The 26,666-nt window shown below is 44.1% G+C and overlaps 1 protein-coding gene across 1 annotated transcript in view; it reads left to right on the top strand.

Annotated features, from left to right (window-relative positions):
* Positions 1–26,666, top strand: part of CDH4 (cadherin 4) — an 859,900-nt gene that overhangs the window by 318,061 nt on the left and 515,173 nt on the right. The gene's annotated exons all lie outside the window — the stretch shown is intronic.

Here is a 26,666-nt window from a genome sequence, read left to right as displayed (position 1 = left end):
ACCCTCCCCAGAGAGGCCCACCTGGCACCAAGCTCGCCATTGCTTTGCTCCCAGATTAAAACAGCCCTTTATGCTGTCAAAGACATACTCAGCTAGCAAGGGGCTTGAGGAGATTACCCATCCCAGGTGGTTTTATCTCCCATTTGCAGGTCAGCTTTACTGTATATTTTTGCTATTTTAAATTCATTTTAATGATTTTTTGTGATTGTATTGTATTGCTTTGATTTTATGCATTGCTTTAATCTACCATCACCATCATTATGATGATTAGGAGGAGGAGGAGAGGGAGGAGAAGCAAGGGGAGAGGAGAAGGAGGTGAAGCGCAGCTGAGACTTAGGGATTGCCTCTTCAAGGGGCTTGATTCATCCTGTGACGTCAGCTCCAAATGAAGTCAGGTCCCAGTTCCCTTCTTGAAAGAGCACAAGGTTCAGGCAGGGGTCTTATGGACGGGGCAGTGAATACCAGCAGGCCAAAATTGGTCCATGGCCAGGAATATCCCATAAATGTTCTAGAAAGATTGAAAGTTCTCCTTTGGGTTCTGCGCTCCCATGGTTTGCTATGTTAGGACCCAGGAAAACACACAAAACACACCCCAGCGGGTCCAGTGCTATGTTAGGAGCAAAATGAGACCTCCAGGCAGGGGGAGGGCTGTTATTTATTCATTTATATTTATTTATTTAAAACCTTTGTATGCCGTCCCTTATGCCTTGTCATCTCAGGACTGCTCACAATCCATAAAATTGAGATACGATAAAACCACATGTATAAATAACATAATTCAATAAAAATTTACATAAAAGACATCCTGGTAGCCCAGGTGTTGTGCAGAACATGGCCTCTTGTCCGTCATATCACACTGTGCCTTTGTAGCGAGGTGGCTGCATGTAGCCCTTTCCTCACGAGGCCAATTGCAAATGTGTCAGGATCCAGCCACAGGCACCAGTGTGAGCTGAGCCGGGAACCATCAGGACTGAGGTGCAAAAGAGGATTCAGGGCTCAGGAAGGCGTTGTTGCCCAGGCAAAGCTGGACTGGTCCAGGCAGGACTCAGATGCACTGCCCTGCCTGGAAGAGTGCAGAGAGCTGGCTGAGTGGAAAAAGCCAGTCCTGGGCTTGAAGGTTCTGCTCCATGGGCACCTGCAACTCAGTGGTTCACCACATGGGAGACCTACATCCCGATGCAGCAGTTTCTGGTAATTCATGCGAGTCATCACTCTGCATAAAGCAGGGGCATAGATGAGAACCTGCCCCAGCAAATAAAGGACTCACACATGGGTTTGTGTGAGTCCCACTTTATGCATTCCAGGGTTACTTAGCAGTAGATGTGGGTGCTTAAAGAGGAAATACAGAGAGTGGGATTTTACAATGTAAATGTGCCATCTTATGCATGTTTAGGCAGAGAAAAGGACTAAAACTCCCAATATGAACAGCAAGCCATTGTGGGAACGACAAGGCTTTTTCTGGCTAAACATGCATAAGATTGCTCTTGAAATGGGTGTGTGTGAGAGAGAGGTTTTTTTTTCCTCCCTAGGAGAGGAATCCTTCTATCCAACAGCAAAAGCTTTTGATCTATTTCAAACCAGCTGATGGGAGTTGTAGCTGAAAACATCTGGAGGATCAAAATGTATTTACGCCTGATCTAAGACGGTAGTGTCCCTTGGATGCTTCCACATCTTCCAAGTGGAGCCTCATGAAACAACAGGCTTTTAAAATAATGCACTGTTACCTTTATATCCAACCTTTGTTCCTTTGCAAGGAACCCAGGGGTGACTCCTCCCTTTTTATGCTCACAACAACCCTGTTAGGCTGGGAGCCATGGATGGCCCAAGGCCACCCAGCAAGCATCATGGCCAAGAGACTCGTTCTCCTGAATCCCAGTAACGATTACACCACACTGGCGCTGTTACTGGTTTATTGTTTAGGGTTCACATCCAGGTCACATCACTTTCTTTTCCCCCAGTCGAGTTGGAATCTTGAACCCCAAAAGAAGGGGTGATAAGTTCCTCTTCATTTCACCTTGCATCATAATGCATCAACTTATGTTTCTAAAGGAACAGGGGTTTTACCGAGCCAGAAATAATAGTTCTGAACTATGGCCCATCCTCCCACTTTTGGAAAGCATGTAAAATGGCATTGTAAAATCACCATTGTGAAGGACATGTGGAGATCAGAAAATACCCCGAGAGAGAGAGAGAGAGAGAGAGAGAGAGAGAGAGAGAGAGAGAGAGAGATCATTATCCGCCTGCTGTCCAGGCTTTCTAGTGAAAGGATTAACAGCTCTGGGTGATCCGGCACCCTTCGTGCTTGATGCATGTAATCCCCAGAACACAGAAGCTTACGTGCATCCAGCACAGGACTGTGGAGAAGTCTGCCACCCCAGTGCTGCATTCCATCTAGACATGTCTTTTTGGTGATCTAAATGAAGCACTGCAGAGGAGGAGGGAAGGAGTCTCTTTGGGTACAGTGTATACCATTGGCCGCATTCTCCTCCTCTCTCGGTCCCCAGCATACCCCTTTAGCCTTCCACAAGGCGAATTTTTGATCTCCAAGAGGCAGCCGTGCTGGCCACAAGTGGGACAGAATGGTGTCTCCATATTGGAAGTTCAAGCTCCATGGCCAGGGAACTCAAACCTGGGGTTCCAGGTAACCCTTTGGCCCACCAAGCAATGCTAGGAGGCCATAGGATAGCATCCTTGGGAGCCCCAGAACATTCATGTGTAAGCAGGACACATACTATGCAGAAAATAATGAGCTGAGCTGAGCTGAGCTGAGCATTCACTTTGACATTTGACCTTGTAAATCTGGCAGAATTCTCCAGGTTTCATGCCATACCAAACTAAGCAGAATATGATAGTATTTCCTGTAACAGCCAGAAGTCTACAGACTTAATCTGGATAAGCTAACAAAAGCAAACCTTCTTTTGGTTGCCAGGTTTCCTTTTTCAATTAACGCTAACTTGCTTTTGGTGTGGGAGAAGAAAAGTTTAATTGCATCAGCATTGCTTTCCTCCTTCAATTTTGCAGCACTAATGTGTTACCCTTTCTGACACCAAGCGCAGCAGCATTCCTCATTTCATTTAATTTTAGCAATATAAATAAATCCAGGAAAATAGATAGCAGCACATCTGGGATTTATTGAAGCCAACACAAACAGTTTAGATACATATTTTAAATAAGTGCAAGCAGAATGACGCATTTATAGCTTTATTCAGAATTGCATTAAACTCTAAACATTTTTTTAAAATTTTGATCTTTTCAAAACCCTGTGATTACAAGTAAGCTTGGAAGTGCAAATTTCCCTTTTGCAGTATTTAGTTCAATTAGAACTTTGAAAAAGGTAGTGTTTTTTCCCCTTTTTTGTTATCAAGTCAGAGATATAATGAATCTAGCTTTGCGTTTTTTGTTTTTTGTTTTGCTCTTTCTACAAGCTGCTGAAATGTAAAGTTCATGATCTTGTTAATCAGGAGGTCAGAAGGTTTATTTTTTGAACCAAAGTTCATAACCAAGTTCACAGATAAATAAATCATTAGCAAGTTAAAACAAAGTGCAATTAAGACATTAAAAAAACCTGAAAAGGATTTTAGCTGGAAAAGATCCCATCAGTTTCTGTGTGTCTGTCGCACCAAGAGCCAGTGTGAGAAAGCCCCGTTATGGGATGGATGCACCAAGCCCTTCCGTGTATCCTAAGCCCAGCCAGTCAGGATGGGATGAGGCCTCCCATTTCTCACATGCCCTTTGGCGAGAGCTGGTTTATTCCTTTCTCTTCCAAGCAGATCCAGACAAAAGGCTTTCTGAGAAAGTCTTCATTGTGTTAAAGCTAGGCTGTCTTTGTGATACAGAAGAGCATTGTAGAAGTCAGCAACAGAAGGTACAAGCTAAGCTGGAATTCTGGCCATTAGGGGAAAGTGACTTAACAATATGAAGCTGATTCTGAAGCAAATTTCTCTCCTCCTTCAGCCCTAAAACAGGTAGATCCTGCTGTGTTTGGGCCAATTGTCTAGAACATCAGAGACTTCTCAGTTGGCCTACCTCTTAACTTGCTGCCATAATATAATGATGCTAAGTCCACCTGCATCCATCTCAGTTTGCTCTGCAGGATGTCCCTCCAAATTTGAAGCTGTCTGGTTTTCAGCAACTACCTGGCTTCTCTCTGGTCCACTGGCCCTGCCTTTTCAGCTGCAAATGCCAACCCTGCCCCTTCTTCCTATTCTGAATTGGAATCTGAGTCAATAGCTTTTGAAAGCTGTATTGTTGGAGGTGAAGGCCAACAGATGTGTGGATCCAATGAATCTGCATCTCTCCTTGCTTCCCCTCCCACCATAATGTCTCTTTCCATCCCTTCCCTTCTTCCATATGACCTCTGAAGAGGAGCTCACACATCCCCACTCAGGTTCCTTCCACACACACACAGAAGTCCTAGCTCCATTTTGGACTTGCAGGACGGGATCTGCCAGATCCTGTGGCCATGTGAGGAGCCATTGGGTCACTTTGTGATTGCAGTTGTTTAGTTTCTCTAGGCCATATTCACAGTTTTGCTTGGCCAAATAATGTTCTAAATTTATAAATGAATGGCAGGGGTTTTTTCCATAGGAAAAATGTAAATTGGGTGCTATTAATAGCAGGCAGCAGACTTTATGTTTGAGAAAAACCAACTGTGGGCCTGGACTTTCATATGTTGGCTCAGCCTCGTTGAAATTAAAGGAACATGCATGTGTCTGTCTGACACTGACAATATTTGGGTGGCATACAAAAATGAATTTACTTGTGCAGTTACAGTTCTGCTATTTCTTTCTCCCCTCCCTCCCTCCCCCTCTCTCCACCTCTCTCTCTCTCTCTCTCTCTCTCTCTCTCTCTCTCTCTTTCTCTGTTTTGGTGGGCTGTCCCTAAAGAAAAGAGAAGGAGGAAGAGGGTGATTTCCCCCCTTTCCCACAGCTATTCTTATGCTACTCTTTGATGTAATAGATAAAAGCAAATGGCAGTTCCTTAAATTAAATTTATGTACATATTTAATGTTCACCTAATGCATCAGGTGTTGCATTTTAATGAAATGCAAATGTATGAACATTAAATGATAATTATTAAGCTTCTTTAATCAGTTTAATGACTTATCAAATGGAAACTTACATAAATATATAAACTTGCTCCTGATTGGAAGACAAAAGCTTGGCTTTTGCACTGACTCTGTTTAGCCTAGTGAAATAGAAGTTTGATTAATTTACTGTGCCTTGAGATAGAAATTTAAAAGGAAACTACAGTGAGTGCTTCCTTATCCTGTACCATTTGATTAAAGAGACAATAACTGTCTGTTAAGCCAAGCAGGCACCACGGAAGTGCTTCATATGAAAATGGTCTCAACTGGTGAGAAACAGAGGGCATTCATAGTGGAGTTGGCCTAAACCTTTGGCTGCCTGAGATGTATACAAAATGGCAGCCCTCACCCCATTCCATGTACAAAAGCCAACCAGGCTGGGGGTTGAAGCTTCAACACTGGTGGCATCCTCCACTGAACCAAAGGCCCAGCAAAAGTGGCTAAGAGGAGGCCACAGGGCACTTACACCTCTACCCTCCAACCTCATGCTGCCTTCCCATGGCCCCAACCCCTAGTGTCTGAGACAGCCTCCTTGGTCCACATCGGACCATCCTGATCTAAACAAGGTTAACAGTCAGGGTTAACAGTTGTGGCTTAACTCTGGAAACCTCCATTCTTTAAGGGAACTGAGTGTTCTCTGTGTCTTCAGTATTCTACCCTCTGCAGGACTCTTCGAGAGTTGCCAGTGCCACTTAACTTAAAAATACTCCAAGTTCATATCATAGATAAACCCATAAATATTCATAGAGATTGGATACTTCCATCCTATTGATAGAGCCAGTCCTAGAAATGTTGTGACATTGATGGAATGCTTGGTCACATTCTAGCACAACTGACAAAGAATCCATGCCACACGGGTAGGATGAAACTTGATTCTTAATGGTTGAGGCCATCAAGGGCAAGGATTAGGCTTCATTTCTCACACACACACGCACATACACACACACACACACGTACACACGTGTTGTTGTGCTGTCCCTAAGTATGTCCAATAATTTCTTACAACAATATGGGAATGACTTCCATTGACTCCTATTGGAAAGAGTCCAGTGTGGTGCTTGGGGAAACGGTTGCAGAAGGAAGGACATGTTCCCCACCTATGACACTGAGTGACCTACAGGGGTGTGGGGTATCATGCCACCATACCCAAGGTGCATAGGTATGTGCTGTGGTTTGTTGCCACATGCCATCAAGTCATCTCCCAATTAGGGTGACCCTACAACTGGAAGCCCTCCAAATGCCCTATCCGTGTCATCCTTGCTTAGCTGTTCTAAATCCAAGGCTGAGCCTTTCTTGGCAGAGCCAGCCCATCTCTTTTTCAGCCGTCCTTTTCCTGCTCTGCCTTCAACTTTCCCTAGCATGACTGACTTCTCCAGTCTCGCCTTCTTGTGATGCATGTGTACCAAGCGCACCCTTATTTTCCTACCCTTGGAGGATAATTGCAATATACAAGCCCTCCATGCGCAGCCACACTCCTGGCCATGATGACATGCATTTTGCCAGTCCGCAGAGAAATCTCATTCAGTCTCCTCTTCCTCCCCTGCAGTGATTCCAACAGGAAATCAGAAGAGAAAACAAATTTGTTAAAAAGCGTGCAATAATGTGATGTCTTGTTAAAGGGGTCGGAGAAGGAGAAACAAAGATATGTACAGCGAGGAAAATTACACTTGTCACCAGCTGGATCAATACTTTCATCAAGCTGTAATCAAGGGTACACACCACTACTTAGAAAGTATAATTAGTTCGGCATAAACCAGCGTTTGAAAGTGTGCTATGCTTTAAACTGTTTGACTCTATTAACATTTAAATACCCTATTGTGTGCTCTGCTATTCCTTCCCTTTATTATAAAACTGAATTCTCCATCATTTGCAATGATTAATTTCTTTTTTAAAGAACGTACAATGAAAAGATTTAGGAATTCCTTGTGTTCAATAATTACTCAGCAGCCTAACTTATTATTTTACAAAAGCGATTGGGTCTCATGTTATCCAATATTAGGTCAATCATTTGTAATAGTCATGAAAAATACAATATGTTTCCTGCTCCCTTTTTCCTCATCAAGATGAGCTACAAAAGCTTCCAATTTCACAGGCATGGTCAAAATGCACATCTCTGCTAATTTTCTGGGTGCTAGGATAATTGACAGCTGCAAAAGGTGCTTGTTATGCCCCTATGAATGTTGTGCTCCTTGGCATTTGTAGACAAAAGGAGAGTCATTTAATACAAACGAAGTCACTTTCAAGCTGACTGACACTACCTTCTCCTATATCATAGCCAACTATTTGCCCATGAGCCAGATTGGGCTTTCACAGCAATTTGATGATCAAATGTTAATTAAGGTGCGGTGAAACATTTGCTTATATTTTCAGTGAAAAAAGTTCTTGGTTCATTGGAAGAATAATCCCGATAGCAGAAGCCTGAAGCACATGCCAAAGCATCCTTGAATAGCCAAAGAATATTCCTAAGACCTTCTATGCCATAGTTTTCACTGCCATTCTTTGCATCACATACATCTGTGAGGTGGCTTGCTAAAATAAATAAGATTATTACCAGGTAGTTCTCCAATGCTTTGTGTTATCATGCTCGGCACAATCAGAGGATGGTGAAAATATAACCCACTGGTTATCCCAGACGGAATCAGGGCATGCTGATTGGCCACAGAAGGACAGGTGTCAATTTCAGCAAGAAATAAACGAAAGGCTCAAAGATGTTCCTAGGACTTGCTGCTGCTGTTGTTGTTGTTATTCACGAAGTCATGTCCGACCCATCGCGATCCCATGGACAACATTCCTCCAGGCTCTCCTGTCCTCCACCATCCCCTGGAGTCCACCCAAGCTCACACCAACTGCTTCAGTGACTCCAGCCACCTCATTCTCTGCTGTCCCCTTCTTCTTTTGCCGTCAATTGTTCCCAGCATCAGGCTCTTCTCCAGGGAGTCCTTCCTTCTCATTAGGTGGCCAAAGTATTGGAGTTTCATCTTCAGTATCTGGCCTTCTAAAGAGCAGATAGGGTTGATCTCCTCTAGGACCGACCGGTTTGATCACCTTGCGGTCCAAGGGACTCGCAGGAGTCTCCTCCAGCACCACAGTTCAAAGGCCTTGATTCTTCTGCGCTCAGCCTTCCTTATGGTAGGACTTGCTAGACCCCCTAAAAGCATTCATGGACTTCCTCTCCACTCAGCTCGCATTGGAAGACCAGACTAAGCTCAAGAGGAAGCGCCTGAATGCCTGGAAAGACAGATCAGAGAGAGTTCACCCCAACCCTATCTGGCATCTTGGCTGGTTGTTCTCCTGCCTTGTATTTCCACAGGTAAAGACAAGGGGGGAATGGAGCTGAAATGTAAAGCTATTTCTTTTTGAAGGAAATGTTCTTCAGGGCATTGTAATCTCACCTTTTCAAGTGCACCTTTGAACATCTGTCAGGGAGTGTAAGAAGTAAGGCATGGGGTAGATTTGGTGGGAAGATCAAATGAGCTGAACATACATCATTTATTTATTTACAATATTTATCAACCACAATATAGGAGAGTTTTCAGACTGGCTAACAACAAGAAATAAATAATTATCCTCTTAATCATTGCTGCCACTGCTGCTGCTGATACTGATATAAATACAATATAAAAGTCTAAGAGATTGGAGGAAAGTATCTTAAAGTCAAGACAACATAGAAGGTCTAGGAGAAGGAAGTCGAATGGCACTCTCTTTTGTCGCCAACCACCCTACCTCAAATAATGGGGAGGGCACATGGTCCAGGAGTAGGTACCCTGGCTCCGAGTCTTGAAGGGCTGAAAGGTCCAAGCAACACCCTGAATTGGGCATGGAAATAGACTGGGGGGCAGCCGTAATGATGGAGCACTGGCTTGACTTGCTTGTCTCTCCCACTCTCGGGGGCAGGCTTGCAATGCTGTTCTTAACTAATGAACATTTCCAGGGTGTTTGCAAAGGCAGCTCCATGAGCTACACATGGCAATCGTCCAAACAGGAGGTTACCAAGGCGTGAATAACTGGAAGGCAGGTTATCTCTGCCCAGGTAAGGTCACAGCTGGTGTAACAATCTGAGTTGCTTAAGGGCTACATTGGCCTCCAGTGTCAAAGGATGAGCACCTGCCAGACGATGCTCCCAATCTTTCCAGGCAAGAGCATCCCCTTCGAGAAGAGTGTGAACACCACTTGCCTGGAAAAACAAACTAGCCAGTCCTGCTTTCTCTCTCTCCACCGTATGGGCTCTTATCCAGCCCACTGCAGCTTCCAGGTGCTGCTTTAGCATGCTGAACTGCTTGCCGTAGGCATTTACACATTTGAAGTTCTGGTTGTGCGTGTTTGTTTGCTGCAAATGGCTGCAACATCAATCAGTGACTTGCACTTTTGAAACTAGAGAAGTACAAATTAGCAAAACTCAAGCTTGTCATGAATTTCAGGCTTCTGCCTCAGTTCAGCTCCTTTTGAATTGTATCGGTATCTGATGGTGTGCTTTGTTCTTTGCTTTCTGTACATGAAAACTACACATTTTCATGTGCGTATCCCAAATATATACATCCATTGTTTATATCAAAATGTTAGCATTTCTCTCCAGTTGATTCAAATTCAGGTGCACAACAGTCTCGGCCCCGATGGCTGCAACAGATGACTTCTGGGGTGCAGGGCTCATGCAGATGCAAACAGGTCCATGTGTTTTCTCACATATGTTCATTCACATACAAGTCATACAATGCACCATCTCTTTACCCCTTCTGCGTTTTTCTTGTGTAGTCTCTAATAATTAACATCTTTCAGTTTAGAGTGAATGAGAGAAGGGAATTAAGTGAATCCTCTGTCCCTACTTAGAGGAAGCCTAGGTGCATGTTTGTGTTTGTATGCATGTGAGCGAGTGTGAGTGTGGGTGTTTGTGGAAGGGATCTGCCACAGAACCACTGCTGCATTCCAAAGCACATGGCCTGGGTGGGAGAGCATTTGAAACCATGGTGGCATCAGGACAGAGGCTGCGCAATAGCTTTTTGGCCCTTCCTCTCCCAGCAGTTTGCCCTTATATTTTCTGTCAAAACCAGTGTGAAGGGAACACAATCGCTTAGGGCTGACTTGATACAGGACTGTGCAGGGCGTGGTGATAAGAGGATGCTTTGATCTGCAGATCCCTATTTGCCAGGGCTGTCACCTCCCTCACTGCCAAAGCAAGATCTATGCTTGCAGAACTTCTACAGATTATCAGGAGCCTCCACCAAAGCACTGCCCCAGGGCAGAGCTTCCCTCTGTGGATGGAACAGGAGTCCTGCCCCATCCTAACCTTCCTCAGCTGACCTCTGCAGGAGCTTGGGATTCCTCCCTTGGTTAACATCAGCTCTGTTGAAGTAAAATATATACAAAAGACAAAGCAACTTGTTAAAGGAGATCACTAACTTACATCTCTCAATGGAAGCTTCAGATGGTCCAGCTAATGACAATGCATATGCCTCACCCATATGTGGCTGATAGGAGAATGAGAATGACTTGCTATGCAGAAATCTGCATCATGGGCACAAGCATACCACATTGGCACACTGCACGGATGGCTGGATGCAGTTTATAAAGTCAACAAACCAACCAATCAACCGACCAACCAGCAAATGAATGATATCTCACTGAATGGCAAAGAATTTACAATGTCTTGCTAGCAATTTTAAAGTCCAGCGCAGGTCAGTTCTGGCTTCAAAGCAGCAGGGATGTGTCTGGCTCTTGAGATGGAGGCAGCCGATAGTGGTACAAACCTTGTTCTCCGCAACTTTGTGGGGAACTCCTTGAGGTCCATGTGTGATTATGGTTCTGGGACCATGAACACGCAGGTACAACCCAACCTGTATGAAGATATTTGGGGGACCTGGAACACCTTCCTCCCACTCTCTCCTTCAGCAATCATGAAACAGTTGCATCTTTCATCACTGCTACCTGTGATGTGAAAACAATGACATAGAGGAGGATTCGAATGGGAGGAGTTGAGAGTCTAGGCTGCAGGAGCTTGGGAAGGGAAGGGGGCCATAGGGGACCAGATTGTGCACTTCCTCTGTTATGTGGGGCCCCCGAATTGCAGCTTCTGCATCTTTTTGGTGCCTGAGCCACAAACAAGTTAATACCAACACGGACCTATGGAAGGGCGACACATCGGGTGGCTTGCAAGGAATCCTGGGCACTTCCAAGTGAATCAGGCCAGCCAGTGTTTTGTGCCATCTGAAAGATGGCTGAGAAAAATGCAGTTCCGCTGGATGCTCTTCAGAACTGGAGCTGCCTGTAAAAGCGGGGTGAGGGGGGAAGGAGACCTTCCGGGACTCCCACAAGCTTGTAGCTCTGCCTGCCGTTGGGCATGTGGGAGCAGTGCCCACACCGGCCAGGCTTCTTGTCCTGCCTCTTCCAGTTAGCAGGCCCGGTGAGCGTGCTGTGCTGAAAGTCCTGCAGCTGTCACTGCCTTCCTCTAATTGTGCAGCCCATTAGAGGAGCCATTTATCCGAGTGCAGCCATATCCCTTTCTTCCATGTTGTCTCCCTTTCATCTGCCAGAGACTGTGGGAACCACTTGCTGGGCTGTGTTCCCACCTTATGGCTATATTCCTTTTTAATCATTCTCACAAACACAGAGACTTATACAGAATATAAATGCAATGTACAGATCCTAATGCAGCCGTTTGATGAAAACATAAATTGAGAGGGAAAGGGGGTCGAAATGACAGAGTTACCATTTTCTCCAGTTTAAACATCTCAGAAAATTGCCACAACCATGAGGCTGCCATGGTAGTTAATCCGGTCTGGCTCGGGGGATTAACTTGCAGGGTGTTTATAAAAAGATATAAAAAGCTTTCTTCCCTCACCTCCCCCCAACACCAGCAGCTTCCTCCAGTCAGTTGGCCTTCCTTGGATTTGTAGACAAGCTAAGAGGACTTGTTGACATGGATTTGCTAGTTCCCTTACAGGTCTCTTCTGCCCAAGCCATGGAACAAAGAATGAATAAACGCCTATGCCCTGGCCAAATTCCTTATGAATAGGTTACTCTGGTTGAGAGCCAGCATCCATGGATTTATGTTGTATGGGAAGGCTCAGGATTGTTTGAAGATGAATGAGGCTCCAAATCATTGTGTCTTGAATCGTAGGAGGTGACTGTACTACAGATATTAATCCTTAGTTTTAAGATTAGCTCTTGTCCCAAGGAAAGCCAGGTCTTAACAGATGGTGATTGTTTTCATCTGCTTTTTTTCTTTTCCAGACCAAGTTGGTGTTATCCCTTGGACAAAAAAATAAAAAATAAAAAAAAACCCCTCCCTATCCACACATCTCTCAAACAAAATCTGCATGAAGTGTCCATTTATTTTTATTATTTGCACTATGGACACTAGTTAGAAAAATGCAGTTTATTTGTCTGTCTATCCCCAGTTGATTATGAGATGAGGGATGCCATGGAGGACTGTACTTTATTCCATCTGCATAGTACACTAGCCCTAAGAGGAGCTTAAAGCATCTTTGCAATCTACCGCCTGTCAGGGCTGCAGATGGGAGGAGAGATGGGGACACTGGTGCGGGGGTGATCAGAACCATCACCAGCAATGGTCCACAGAGGACCAAAGCTGTTGTGGTAATGCTCGTTTATCAAGCTTCGGTGCACATTTACAGTGCAGGAATTATCTAGAGAAAATTTAAGGTAGGTGTGTCTGCCCACACTGGCGTTCTCCACATTCAGAACAAACAAACAACGCTGAACAGTGTTATTGTAATGCAAACATTCATATTTCCCATTGCAGAGCCGCATTCTGTCTAATAACGGATGATCAAACAGACTCTCTTATTGGCCACATGTAAAGCTGCGAGCTCAGAATATCAGATTAGACTTGGCAAACTGTAACATTCTAGCTGACTAGGGCAAGAGAGAAGTAGAATTAATAATTTCTGTGTTGCGTTTTCTTTTCATTCAGGTGAATTGCAGTGTTAATACAGTTTCTTCAGTGTTCTCATACCTTTTTAATAAGGAGCCAAGTCATTTTCATGCCTGAGGCACAAATCCAGATGATGCCCTTCCTTCCCCCAGGTGGTAAAAATACTGTATAATATATTTTTAAAAGGCTTTCTGCAACTTTCCATCTTTCTGATATGACCAAGAATTGGAACACAAGAGGAGGCTCTGCTCTTGAAAAGGCAAGATCAGGCCTCAGTTTGATGCTGAACATTTCAGGTCACTATGATGACTAGGAACAGGAAGAAAAATTAAACCACTGTCCAAAAGGTGCCTCCCATATAATTGAGTTATTCCCAAGCTGATCCTTCTGAAATGGATAAAGGCTGGAATACAGAAGGCAATGTTCCTTGATTCCCCCTTTATCCTAGAAAATCTCCTCCAGAGAGCCAGGAAATCCTGGACTGCAGGGGGAGAAGATAGGAATTCCTTTTTTGGAAGATCCTATTTCTTTCCAACAGAGTTCCTCTTTCCTTACTCCAGGGCAGCCTTCCCCAACCTGGTGGCCTTCAGAGGCATTTGGACCTCAACTCCCAGAATTCCCATCCAGCAGGGCCATTGACTTCCCTCCCTTTCAGAAAGATTTTGACTCCACCCTCAGAGTGATTCAGCTGCTTGACTATCAGGTAGAGGAAAAGCCAGACACTTCTTGCTTGATCAACTGTGGATACAGCTTTCTTCATGGAATCACTCCATCTCATAACTGGCCTTTCTCCTCTTCTTCTGCTTTTGGCTTTCCTAGCATGATTGTCCTCTCCAGTGAATTTTGCCCTCTTGTGATGTGCTTGTGGTACAACAACCTCAGTTCCATCATTTTGCTTTCAGAACAAGTTCTGGTTTGATTTGCTCAAGAACCCCCTTCAGTTGGTCCAAGGTATCTACAAAGCTCTCCTTCAGGATATCCATCATGCTTCAAATGCTTCTGTTTTCACCCTGTCAACGTTTTTCACAGTCTAACTTTTGCATCCATGTGTAGTGATTGGGAATACAATAGTGTGAATGATCTTGGCCTTGGTTTCTATTTAATCATCCTTCAACTTGATTATCTTTTCTTGTTCTTTCATTGCTGCCCTTCTAAGTCTCAGTCTTTTTTCCCCAAATTTCTTGGCTGCAGTCTTCCTTTGCATTCATAACTGAACCTTTCTTCACTGCTTATGTTAAAGTTAAGTAATTCTTAAAGTAAAGTTAAGTAAATCATGTCATAGTCATGATGTTTGTGTTCTTCATGTTCAGCTGCAGTCTTGCTTCTGTACTCTCTTCTTTCCCTTTCATCATTTTGATTGCTTGCTGCTTTCTCCCAGTCATGTGGTATCATCTGCATATCTTAAATAATACAATTTCCACCCATTTTCACTCGCCGCCTTCTGCTTGTAATCCAGCTTTCCGTATGATATCTTCTGCGTACAGATTAAACAGTCAGGGAGATAAAATACACCTTTATCTGATGCCTTTGCCTATGGGAAACCATTCCGTTTCTCACTATTTGGTTCTACTAGCAGTGTCATGTCCATGATACAGGAGTACTCATCAGGATGATCTGGTTAAACACTAGTCATTATTTCTAAATGTTCAACAACATATACGTAAGTTGACCTGTACATGAATCTGCACTTTTTATTTCATGTCCCTTTTTTCCTGTTGTGACAATGCATTTCTTTTCTTTTGGCCACAACTTTTGAACTTTCTTCATATCACTGGGAAAAGAGTGGGGCATATTGTGCGATATTTTGCTTGCAAGCCATACCCTCTGTTTCATCCATCATTTTCTGATTACAAGGTATTAGGAGGTCTCCTTAAATTCTCTCCTGTATTGCAGATCCTCCATTGAGGAGCATTTGGATGATATAATTTCCAATCTTGCCTCCAACTCTACAATCCTATGTATTGTATTGTATTGTATTGTATTGTATTGTATTGTATTGTTTTTATTTAGGAAATTTATAAGGCATCCATCACTGTCGTCTCTGGACTTGTATCCCCAAGTTGTTGCTGGTGGTGGTTGTGGTGATGGGCTATCTGTGTGTGACAAGCACCAAGTACCAGCAAATGACTAGTAGGTTTTTCCAGATGTTCACACAGGCATGTGCACCTATTGAGAAGACAACAAAACACAACCCCCCCACCTTTCACCCCTACTATGTCCTCCTGAATTTCTTCACTGGAGAAGAACAAGATCTTTATCCATTAATTTAACACACTCCCTCCCAGTTTCAGAATTGGCTGCTCACTTGTAATACATGGGGGAACGTCCACTTTTCTGAAGGCTTTGGGAGGAAATGTTCTTTGTGCTGTGTCTGCTCTACCCATGTGGAAGAATAAGGTGCAAATAGGGTGGTAAGAGTTCTGAAATGGTAGAATGAACTGCACAATCTCTGCAGATAGGAAATCACACTTTTGAGTGTTCCCCTTCCAAATTCCTTGTAAATAGAACATTATCATGACACATAATAGGCCAGGACAGATCCTTTCTCCCTGGTGTTTCAGTGTTCATTTAGCATGTGTGGCCTGCTGTATGTGTAGATATGCAGAGCAAAACTCTGGGATTGAATCTCACAAGATGTAGCCATGGCCACCAATCTGGATCATTTTAAAAGGGGACTGGACTGATTCAATGAGTATACAGGTTCTCATAGCTGTTAGTCCTGATGGTTAAACATCACCTCCAGTATCAAAGGCAATCTGCTTGGGAATTGGGTGGGAAGGCCCTGCCCTGTCATCTCCTGTCCTGCTTGTTGTGTCTCGTGGGCAGCTGGTTGGCCGCTGTGCAAACAGAATGTTGTACTGAATGGACCCTTGGTCTGATCCAGCAGAGCTGGGCAGGCGTGTTTACTTGTGGTGGCTCAAACCTCTTATTTCTTGGTGAAATTTGCCATCAAGCACATCTGGAGGATATCAAGTTGGGCAAAACTGAACTGGTATATTCAGACAAATGGCTCTTCTGTAACTGAGAGGATGTAAATGTATTTGCTATTGATTGAGCCCAGTGAATAAATTGTATCATCTCTGTGGTGAGAGCAAACCCCGTCCTATTAGGTGAAATAACCTCATCAGTGCTACATACACTAGAAAATAAATAAAGAAATTCAGATGCACTTTACAGAAGAATCAATACTAATTTTTGAATCCAGATTAGTATAAGACTCTGTGTTGGAAGGTATTTAACATGCTACAGAGATGACAATTCCATTCTTCTCTTCCTTCCCGGTAGCAAAGGATTGTAAAGACAGATTATACTTTAAAAGCATTATTATCAAAAGACAATGTAGATACTCATAGGTCTCGTCCTGATCTCTTTGTGTTTCCTTTCAATGAAAACAAGCATACAGCAGCTATTGAAGTCTCATGCCGGGAGCATTATTAGCCATGATAATAGGACTTAATGGTGCTACTTAACACTGGAACTAGTGGTTCTCACTTAATAAATGTGGTATAAATTAATTCCTGGACACCCTGCAGAGTAGTTCAGCCTGGACGTCCAGATCTTAATTGTCTTCACATTTTCCAGGGTGGTCCCTTTTTTCCTGGTGAAACTCAAGTGTCCAGACATTGGGGAAGTTTTTCTTGGACAGCTCTGCATGTCTGGCCAAAGCTTGGAAAATCATTGTCTGCCGCTGAGTGAGCAGACCCTACTTTAATTCAGTGGGGTCCGGTTTTCAGTGGATTTATGTGGGATTAGAGTTGTAGAAAAATTACAGTCTGATTCATTTTTAACCTGAATTTGCCCCACTTGCAACTTCAAATGCAAATGGCACAGGATTCAGAGAAGCATGCATATTCACAAGCCTGTGTTTGTAAAATGAATAATTGAGAAAAATGCGCACTTTAAAATGCATATTTCACCCTGCTCAAAAAATGCATTTTTACACTTTAGTCTGTTGGGGGAAAGTGTGCATTTGGTGTGCACTTTTTAAAAATGAATGCCAGTATGCATATTTTTCCCACTCAAAAGAGAAAATAAAACAGATTGTGATTGAAAATTAGCACTGATTCTTCCATTCCTGGGAGGGGTGGGAAAACCACAATACTGTCAGTGAGCTTTAAAAGGCCATAATTGGATATACTCAAAATTAAATCAGCTGGGGATGATGGGATTTGTATCCCCCATGGCTATACAATATGGGTTGGGGAAAGTTGGACCGTAGTATAGCTCCTCTGAATGGTTTTTAACTTGTTTGCCTTGCAGGTTATACCTTGCTTTTTGGATAGAGTCCTCAAAACTGTGCATTTGTGAGCTCCAATAGGTAGGGGATGTGTAAGAAATCCATTTCAGTTCATTTTTTATCAAGATTTTACCCAGTTCACATTTCCAGACAAAACATAGATACAATCAGTGGTGAATTGCCTGCAGATTTCTGAGCTTGCAATGTAACACCTGGACCCCAAAATAAATAACATTTGATAGCATGCCTATATTTTAAAAATGATTGCATTCCAAAATAAGTACATTTCAAAGATGTGGTCAGATACATTTAAAGTAAAGCATGTATTTCAAAAATGTCCACAATTGATGCATGTATTTGGAAAACTTATTCATGGAAATATGGTTGGATTTTCTTACCAAAAAAAAAAAAAAAAGCTTGCAGTCTGATCTAAATCACCCTTTAAAGATACATTTTGCCCTTGTGAGAAATACACAGGTGTACATGAGGAATGTGTGCAAGAAAAAAAATAATAATGAAAAGCATCCTCCTCTCCATTTGCCACTGCAAAGTCAAAATCCGAGCCTGTTTCAACCCTCTTTTTTCATACAAAACGAAAAGAAAATGTTCGGGGATCCTGTAATGAATCCCACACACCATCAATCCTCCAAAGACAACTGAAACACGATGAACGGCAGCTTATTATTTTTTGCTGGAGAATATGGCAGGTTTCCTTCTGCATCTGCAGGGCCAGAAGATTTCCCAAGTTTTAAAAATGTTATTCCTCTTCCCTTTTCCTCACCCCCTTCTTCCTCCCCTTCATCTCTCCCAAACTCTCCCCTGAGTGTCCCTGTGCCAGTGACGGACTTGTAGCAATTGTGATCTGAGTCGGTGGAAGAATCACAGAGCCATCCATTATAGATGAGGCGGGCCCTCCATCACTCTTTTGAGAGCCCAGATGTGAAGATGAACATTGCTGAGCAAGTCACCTGTCTGCAGAAGTCAGCAAAAACGCTGTCCCCTGAGGTGGACGCGGAACAGACAGCCTTCAGATGAGTTGCCTGGCAGCCAGCTGACCTCAGCTTCCAGTACTGATACCTGATCAGCAACCATCTGTTGGATACCAAACTGCACTCTCCCCACGCCCCGACTGTCAGGGATGATCTGGAGAAACTCCCCAGGGAAATAAAACAATCAGCTCCTGATCGGAATGCTGATGGCTGTCGTTTAGGGATGGCGCCGGAGAAAGTCCAAATCGTGTCTGTGCGCTCCTGGGCTGGCTTCCTGCTCTGTGCCTTTGTCAGCTGCATCTTAATACAGTTTAAGGGGGACAACTCTTTCACTGTAGGGACGAGGAAACTGTCTAAGTTAGATCATCTGTCTCAGCTGTGTCTATACCAGGCTGCCCTCGAGATGTTTTGAGCTGCAGTTCCGACCAGGCCCAACCAGCATGACTGATGATCAAGGATTATGGGAATTGGGGCCCAAAACATCTGGAAGGTCCCTGGTGTAAGGTCCAGACATGGATGGCAGGCAACTGTGGTCAGGATGCTGGGCCCAGCAGGTGCTGGGAGGAGTCCTGCAGTCGATTCAGGGGCCCAGAGGCAGGAGGCAGTCTGTGTAACCATCCAGAGTCAAAGCTGGGCAGATGACAGATTCAAGGAAACAGAGTCCAAGGTCAGACAATCCCAGAGCACAGTCCAAGGGCCAAGTTCCAGAGAGACAGTCCTGCTCTAGAACAAGGTGAGGTCAGGAAGGATGGGTGCAGGTACCTGGGAGGCAGGCTCAGACTGGAGAAAAGGAACAGGCTGGAGCCTGGCAGGCAGGCTACAGATGAGGCGATGCAGGAAACCAGACTGCGAAGAAGTCTCCAGGGCGGCTCGTGTCGCTTTGGCAAAAAGCAGCAGTGCAGGGAGGCCTTGGATGCAGCTCTCTGGGGCCTTCAGCTACACTGCACAGTTGCTCCTCAGCTGCTCCCCACAAGCACCTGCAGTGGGGTTCTGGTTCTGCCGGCACTGGTCCTGTCACCTGGCTAGGGGAGACCAGTCTACATTGACTGGTACACGTTTTCCAGGTTCTCACACAGAAATCCGTCCTGGCCATAGCTGGAGTTGAGTAAGATCAAACCAGTGATGATATGTATGGAAAGCATGCGCTCTGCCATAGAGGAAGGGCAATGTTGCCTCTGTAATTCCCTAGCTAGGAAAGGGCATGTGACTAGCTCATGATCTGACCTCAAATACACGATTCAGCTGGCGGCATGCAAGCTTACTTTCTTCTTGTCTTCATTGCAGGGGTGAGGTCTATCCAAAAAGTATTCCATTTTCAACCACCCTTCCTTCCCAAGAAGGTAGGGAATGTGGTCCCCCTTTTACTACCTGCAGCAATCCTGTGTCATGCCTTGGGCTGCAAGGTAAGGGGTGTCCATCCAGCAGCCAATTTGCCAACAGCAAAGCGCGCGCTCTCTCTCTCTCTCTCTCTCTTTCTCTGTGTAAGAGAGAGAGAGAGAGAAAGAGAGAGTCCGCTATTTGCATCTTTCTTTAGATAACATAAGTGGTTATGTTATCCCCCCCTTCCCCAATGTCATATGCTCCATAATGACAGAACATTTCCTGCTAGCTCATGTTTGACTGCTAATGGAAGGGTCAAGTTATATGGCACACTCATTTTTAGCCCCGGGACTACCATCTGGACAATAACCAATAATGCAGTGGTTATTGTCATGACCTCAGTGAAGGCCTGGGTTCCATCTGGGTATGTCATGAGACTGAGGGGCAGGGGACTGATACCAGAAAAGAAAACTGGCAATTATTTGCCCATCTTCTAGCCTTGTGTTTGAAGTAGGCATCACACAATTCCGAGCAAGTGTCTCACTGGAATAGGCAAAATGTAACCCACAGATAGGCTGTGATTATCAAGGCATATGATGTACGTTACACAACTCCGACAGGGCAGTCTTATGTAGAACCACGAGTGCGAAGTGCCCTTGAGAGAAGGCAGACTTTTAATGCAGGCATTTGGCCTTCAAGAATCTGTTGCTCTTCTTCCTTTATTCTTGGTTGCTAATTACTGCAATTAGTGGACAGATTTTTTCGATTTATTCTGTTTTCCAGGTTATGAAAGAAAGGCAACAACCTTTGTACTGGGGTGAAAACCAAAACTCACTAGCATACAGATTTGGCGGCATAATGCACATTCTCAGTGCCAGCACTTCAGAAACCTTGAACAGCTAAATTAAAATATGGCTCCTTCCCTCTCCCCATCCAACATCGATTGATGTACACCATTTCCTAAACATCTGTTCAGCAGCTTACCCTATTAAATTGCGCTTACCACCAATGTCTGCACGTTAAAAGATGTATTTGCATTAAACATGCTCTAATTGAGTTTAAGCATTGTTTCACTGTCCAGCTCATAGGCTGAAGAACAAGAGGCATAATGGTTTGTGGATGCCCCAAGGCAAAGCCTTGACACATTGTTTATATACTATGTAAACTCCCATTGTTGGAGTTGTACATAGAGTATTGTGATGTGGTTCTGTACATCAGTCCTAAGCATGTTTAGGAACAAGCCTCAAAGTATTCAATGCGATTTCCTGCCAAATAAAGATCCACACCACCCATACCATTAGGATGCCGTGGGCCGCACTCAAAGATGTCACAGCACTAGCAATGATTGTGTTGCACTGACATAAGCCCGTGCCACCACAAAGTCATTAGCACTTGTTGAGCAAAAAAGCAGCAATTTACCACAGAATTTGGGCAATGCAGTTAGCCACTGAATTTTGGTGGCAAATCACAAAATCCAAGCATAGTAGATTTGAGGGCCAACTCTGCTAGGAAGCAGTTGGGTCCAACCCCAGCTCAGTGCAGGACTCGTGGTTAAACCCTCCCTCTCAGATGGCAGTCCAGTTGCATCCTGAATGCCTCCAGTGTGGGAGAGCCCACCACCTTCATTGGTCTTTGGTTCCATTGTCTCACTGCTCTAACAGTCAAGAAGGTCTTCTTGATGTTCATCCAGAACCTCGATTCCTGTAATTTGATACTGTTATTCTGTGCCTTGAATTCTGAGATAATTGTGAAGAGATCCTGACCCTCCTTTGTTTGACAGAGCTTCAAGTACTTGTAGAGTGATATTGTATATCCTCTCTGCCTCGCCTCACCTCGCCTTGCCTTCACAACTGGGCTAAACATGCCCAGTTCTTTCAATCTCTTCTTGTAGGGGCTTGTTTCAAGTCCCTGAACATCCTTGTTGCCCTCCTCTCAAACCTTTCTAGCTTGTCTGCATCTTTCTTAAACTGTGGTACCTAGGACTGGACACAGTACTCCAGATGAAGCCTAACCAGTGCTGAGTAAAGGGGAACTAGAGTACTGTCTGGTCAACCACCACCTGCACTCTCAATCCCTGCCCTTTATGGCTATTCTCCAAAGCCAAGGATGGCTTAAGTACTTAGGCCCAGTTGTAAACACCTCTCTGAGGGAGGGACAGGTTCCCACCCCTTTAAAGGAGCTGGTCATCAGACCTCCCTTGAAAAAGTCAAAAGGAGTTGCCACCAATTACAGATCGGTGGCCAACATCCCTTTATTAGGCAAGGTGCTTAAGCAGGTGCTGTCCAGACAATTCCAGGTACTCTTGGAGGAAACAGACCATCTGCATCCATTTCAGTCTGGTTTCATGCCTGGTTTTGGGACTGAAACTGCCTTGGTCACCACATGGGATGACCTTTGCCAGGAGAATGACAGGGAAGTGCATCCTTGTTGGTTCTCCTGGACCTCTCAGTGGCTTTCAATACTATCAACCATGGAACCCTTCTGAATAGGCTGGCTCCTACACTGTTTAACATCGATATGAAACCTCCGGGAGAGGTCATCCAGAGGTCTGAGCTGATGACTCCCACCCTACCTCTCTTTTTCATCAAATGGTGGTTCTGAGCCAATGCCTGATTAGTGTGGTGCCTGGACTGGGGCCAGTACACTGAGGCTTAATCTGGATGAGATGGAGGTCCTGTTAGTGGGTGGTTCATCTGTTCCAATGAGTGAATTTGGATGCAGCTGCAAAGGATGCACAGCTTGGAGGTGCTCCTTAACCCAGAGTCACCTCTGGGATCTCAGGCGGCTGCTGTGTCAGGGAATATGTTCCACCAGCTTCAGCTGATCCATCAGTTGCATCCTTGCCTGGCTGGGCAGAGTCTAGCTATGGTAATCCATGCTCTGGTAACTTCCCCATTGTTATGTTTATCATAACATGCTCTACATGGGGCTGCCCTTGAAAATGGTTCTCATTCTTCAACTGGTGCAGGATAGAGCTGTAAGATTGTGTACTTGGTCTGGCAGATGAGACACACAATGAATTCCAGGCCCAAATATAACACGTTAACATGGACATCTAAAGCCCTAAACAGTTCGAGGCCTGAATATCTGAAGGAACATCTCCTTCCATATGCACCTGCCTCAACCTTGAGATCTTCTACTTGAGGTCCTTGTCCAGGAAACCTTTCTGAAAGAGGTTAGAAGAGTTGCTACCCAGGGAGGGGCCTTTTCCATGCTAGCGCCCCAGTTATAGTATCTGCTCCCCAGACAGGTGCACCTGGTTCTGACTTATTTCAGTGCCAAGCCAAAACCTTTTTATTTACCCAGTATTATAATGATTGAATGATTTATATGGAATTGTTTCAGTCTATATTTTTATATATTGGAAATAGTTTCATCCTGTGCTGTTATAGTTTTGGTTTTTTGTAAGCGCTCTACCATTTTGCCCTTTTTGTAGCCACATTGCATTGTTGACTCATATTCAGCTTATGATCTACAAGAATTCCAAGATCCTCCTCACTTGCAAGAGTGTTAATCCAGGTATCCCCCATCTTGTAGTATGTATTTGGTTTCCTTCTCCTAGGTGGAGAACTTGGCATTTGCCCATATTGAATTTCATTCTGTTGTTTCCAGCCCAGAGCTAACTTATCAAAATCACCCATTTGCCCTGTAACAAGCAAGTACTTAATGACGTTGTGCTAGTGGTTGTTTTCACCAGAGTGGTGACAACATTAGATTGTTACTGTCATCGTTTGTTGGTTTGCTTTTAATGAAGCACTACAGTCTGGTGGACACCCATGACTACTAAATAGAATATTTCATAAGCATTTGTAGATTGCAGCTCATTTCATCAGATGCATAAAATGTTTTCCTGTAACTTGCTGCACATGGGTGTCATTGTTCTTGGGTAGGGAGATTGCAAACAGGGAAAGCAGAGAGAATTGAATTGTACACAGTGCATAATTACATTGTGCAGAGTACACACAGTGATAATCACCTTATTAACCACAGCCATTCACAGAACAATTGTTGGGTGTTAATGAAGACAGCCTGAATGGGGAATTCAGACCATTTCAACTGCATTCTGGACAAAGATGGTGTGTGCATGTTAAGTTTCAGTAATGGAACTGCTGCTATTTTTTGTATCAGAAGGGAAAAATGGAAGTCTTGATCGGGAGCTGACACACTTCTGATTACCGGATACCGAGGACAAGTTACTAGGGAAGAGCTATTTCAATATCTGGCCTAGTTATGATAACCTTCCCAGGTGGGAACATTTTCTTGTGCTGGCAGATGGATCTTTGGTAGGCAATTGCAGTATTTTTAATCCAAACTTTCCTAGAATAATAATATGTATGGTCTGTTCAAACAATGACTACCTTATAGTCTTCTATATTTGGAAACATTTTGCATTCATCCATCTATCCACCCATTCATGTAATCTCGTTCTTCAGTGCGATCTCCATCCATTGCATGAATGGGGAACCCCTTGTTCACACAGAGTTCTGTATTCTCATCAAAGCGTACATTTATCCCTTGCATTTCATTAGAGAGAGGTAGGGGTGTGTGCATGCGTGTAATAACTTCCTTAATGAAATATGTTATCTTAGGTGTGCAGCCAGCAACATTTTCACATCTGCATTGGCTTTTAGAAATGGCATTGCAACAGAACAGCTATCTCTGGACATACTGTTCACTTTTGGATGGATTTTTAAATGCTGGTAGCCGGCACAATACAAGCAGCATCCACTCTCTCCCGGATGCCATGACCCAAATGTCCATCCTTTCCAGGGACAAGTCAGAATTCTGATAAATACACTATAGCTTGTTGAGATGAAACTTTCTTCCTGTGCTTAGGGGACAGGGCAGTGTAAATCTGAGCCAGTTATTGACTGAGGAATGTTGTCCTTGGGTTCCGATGGGTCAGACACGACTTCACAACTAACAGCAACAACAATCCTATTATTCACAGTATAAATCCTGTGTGTATTGACCCAGACGTGAGTCCCATGTTTTCAATTGGGCTTCCTCTTCCACTGCTAAGCATGTTTAGGATTGCAGGATTGTTGAAGAAATGCAAACCTGCAATCCTCTTATTTTGGACTCTTATTTTTCTACTCCTAGTCATGCTACCAGTCATGTCGGTTATGTGCTGCCTCTGGCACACCAATCACTGGGGAACATGCAGGAGGGCATGTGGCTGGTTGTGGGCTTCCCATGGGCAACCGCTTGGCCACTGTGGATGCAGAATGCTGGACAAGAGGGGTTTTGACCCAGTCGTGTGGCTGCCTTCATGGTCTAAATCCCCTTCTGTCCCACTCCATACTTTCCAGCACAAATTACCCCATGCTCTGACACCATTACACCGCATGTTTCCCTCCACCATTCTGCATCATGGCTGCTGCTGACAGGAGAAAGGGAGTGCTCCGTGTCGTGTCATGTCATCGAGACATGGGGCAAGTCCTATTAAGCAGTATAAGAAGGAGCAGAGGACCTGACAAGAGTTAACTTTTTCAGCCATAGCCTCATGTTGAGTTCCATCTGTGGGGAACAAGAGTTTTCAGGACTATGTCTGGTCATTGCTCACCAGTTCAGCCTGTCTTCTCCTAGCAAAAACTGGGGAGAGTTTCCTCCACTCTTGAACCCTCAGCTATGCCATTCCCAGAGGTTTACAAAGCTTCTTTGAGATGTATTTGTAGATCCAACTGCATTTGCCCTAGTTGCAGTCACTTGGCTTCATGTAAGGGCAAATCCGCCCACTTCCAGAGGGCTGTTTCTGTGTGACGTGGGGGGCTGTTTTTGGCTGGTTAAGTATGGCTGCATTAGGTGGCTACTAGAGCCATGACAAATCGTATAGTCTTACACGTAGCTCAATGGACTGAAAAGGGAGTAGAACAGAGATGGAAAGGGAGGTGGCTGTATACGAACAAAAGGAGATGCACCACATGGCAGGCACAGGAGAAAAGTCAGACATCACTTTGGGCATTAAGAGAGGATGACGGCCCGGTAACCAGAAGGGAGAGGTTAACAGTGTGAAATTCTGCTGCATTGAGATAAGTGTGCAGGCGGAGTGTCATTGGGTGACATTTTAAGGAAGGAAATCTGATTTGGGAGTGGAAGCCTGGCAGCCATTTCAATGCAGCCACCCAAATTTTCTGTATCCCTGGGCAAGCTACTTTGCAATGGTGTAATGGGACCAGGGCTCACAGGGTTGAAATGCTAGGACTTTTAGATTATCGGTGCAGTGATGTATACCCAACCCACCAAAATGCCTTAGCTTGGAAGCTAACCTAATCTAGTAGCAAAGCTACTTCTGAACTTAGCGTAAACATTCACACTAGCTGGTTTATTTAATTTTATTTTGAAAAAGATTTATTTTCTCAGCAGTGATATATCATTGGAAGTCATCCCGGTTGTATTTTGGAGTGGCTTCATCTTGAATAGGCAATTAAGACCAAATAAGTTTGCAAAACACCTGCTCTGGCAGATGACAACTGCTAGAACTAGTTTGTTGATATGACCCAACCCAACCTCCTACATTTAACAAAAAAAAATCTCCACGGGGTGCGAAGATGGAGATCTGTAGCTCAAGGTCTACAGCTACACCACTGTCACTCTGTCTCAGCTCTAGTATTCTGTGTGTAAAATGAGGAGCATTGCGGTATTCTTACAAAGATGCCTCTGGTTAGGCTCTGAAGTAATTTGAATGATATAAATACCATACACATGATTCTCACTGTCAGGAACCACATAATTATCTCCAACTGTAATTCAAAGTAGAAAAAGAACATTATGTGGGATAAAGAAGAAAGGGAGAATAACACTTGAAATGTATGGAAAGTGGTGTTTCTTTGCATTCTGAAGAAGGAAGTGTCTATCTTTTAAAAGCCCTTAGCATGTATGTGTTTGATACCTCTTTATATTAGTAGCATAGCAAACTTTCCCTGCTGTCCAACTGGCCGCCTTCCAGCCACACTGTTTATCAATGGCGGTAATATTTCAGCAGTGCTAAAAATAGATAGGATGCTGGAGCATTTAATTTCGCTACTGAGTACGATCAGCATCTTTGGCATGATGTTGAGGAGGCTGCGAACCATGAGGAAGTGGAACCAGACAAAGGAGTAGACCATGGTAAGCCAAACTTGTCAACTTCGTCCAGACTAGGAT

The sequence above is a fragment of the Varanus komodoensis genome, unplaced genomic scaffold (assembly GCF_004798865.1).
Source record: "Varanus komodoensis strain SLA01 unplaced genomic scaffold, ASM479886v1 scaffold8, whole genome shotgun sequence".
NCBI lineage: Eukaryota > Metazoa > Chordata > Lepidosauria > Squamata > Varanidae > Varanus > Varanus komodoensis.
This window is presented reverse-complemented; position numbering and strand designations above follow the sequence as displayed.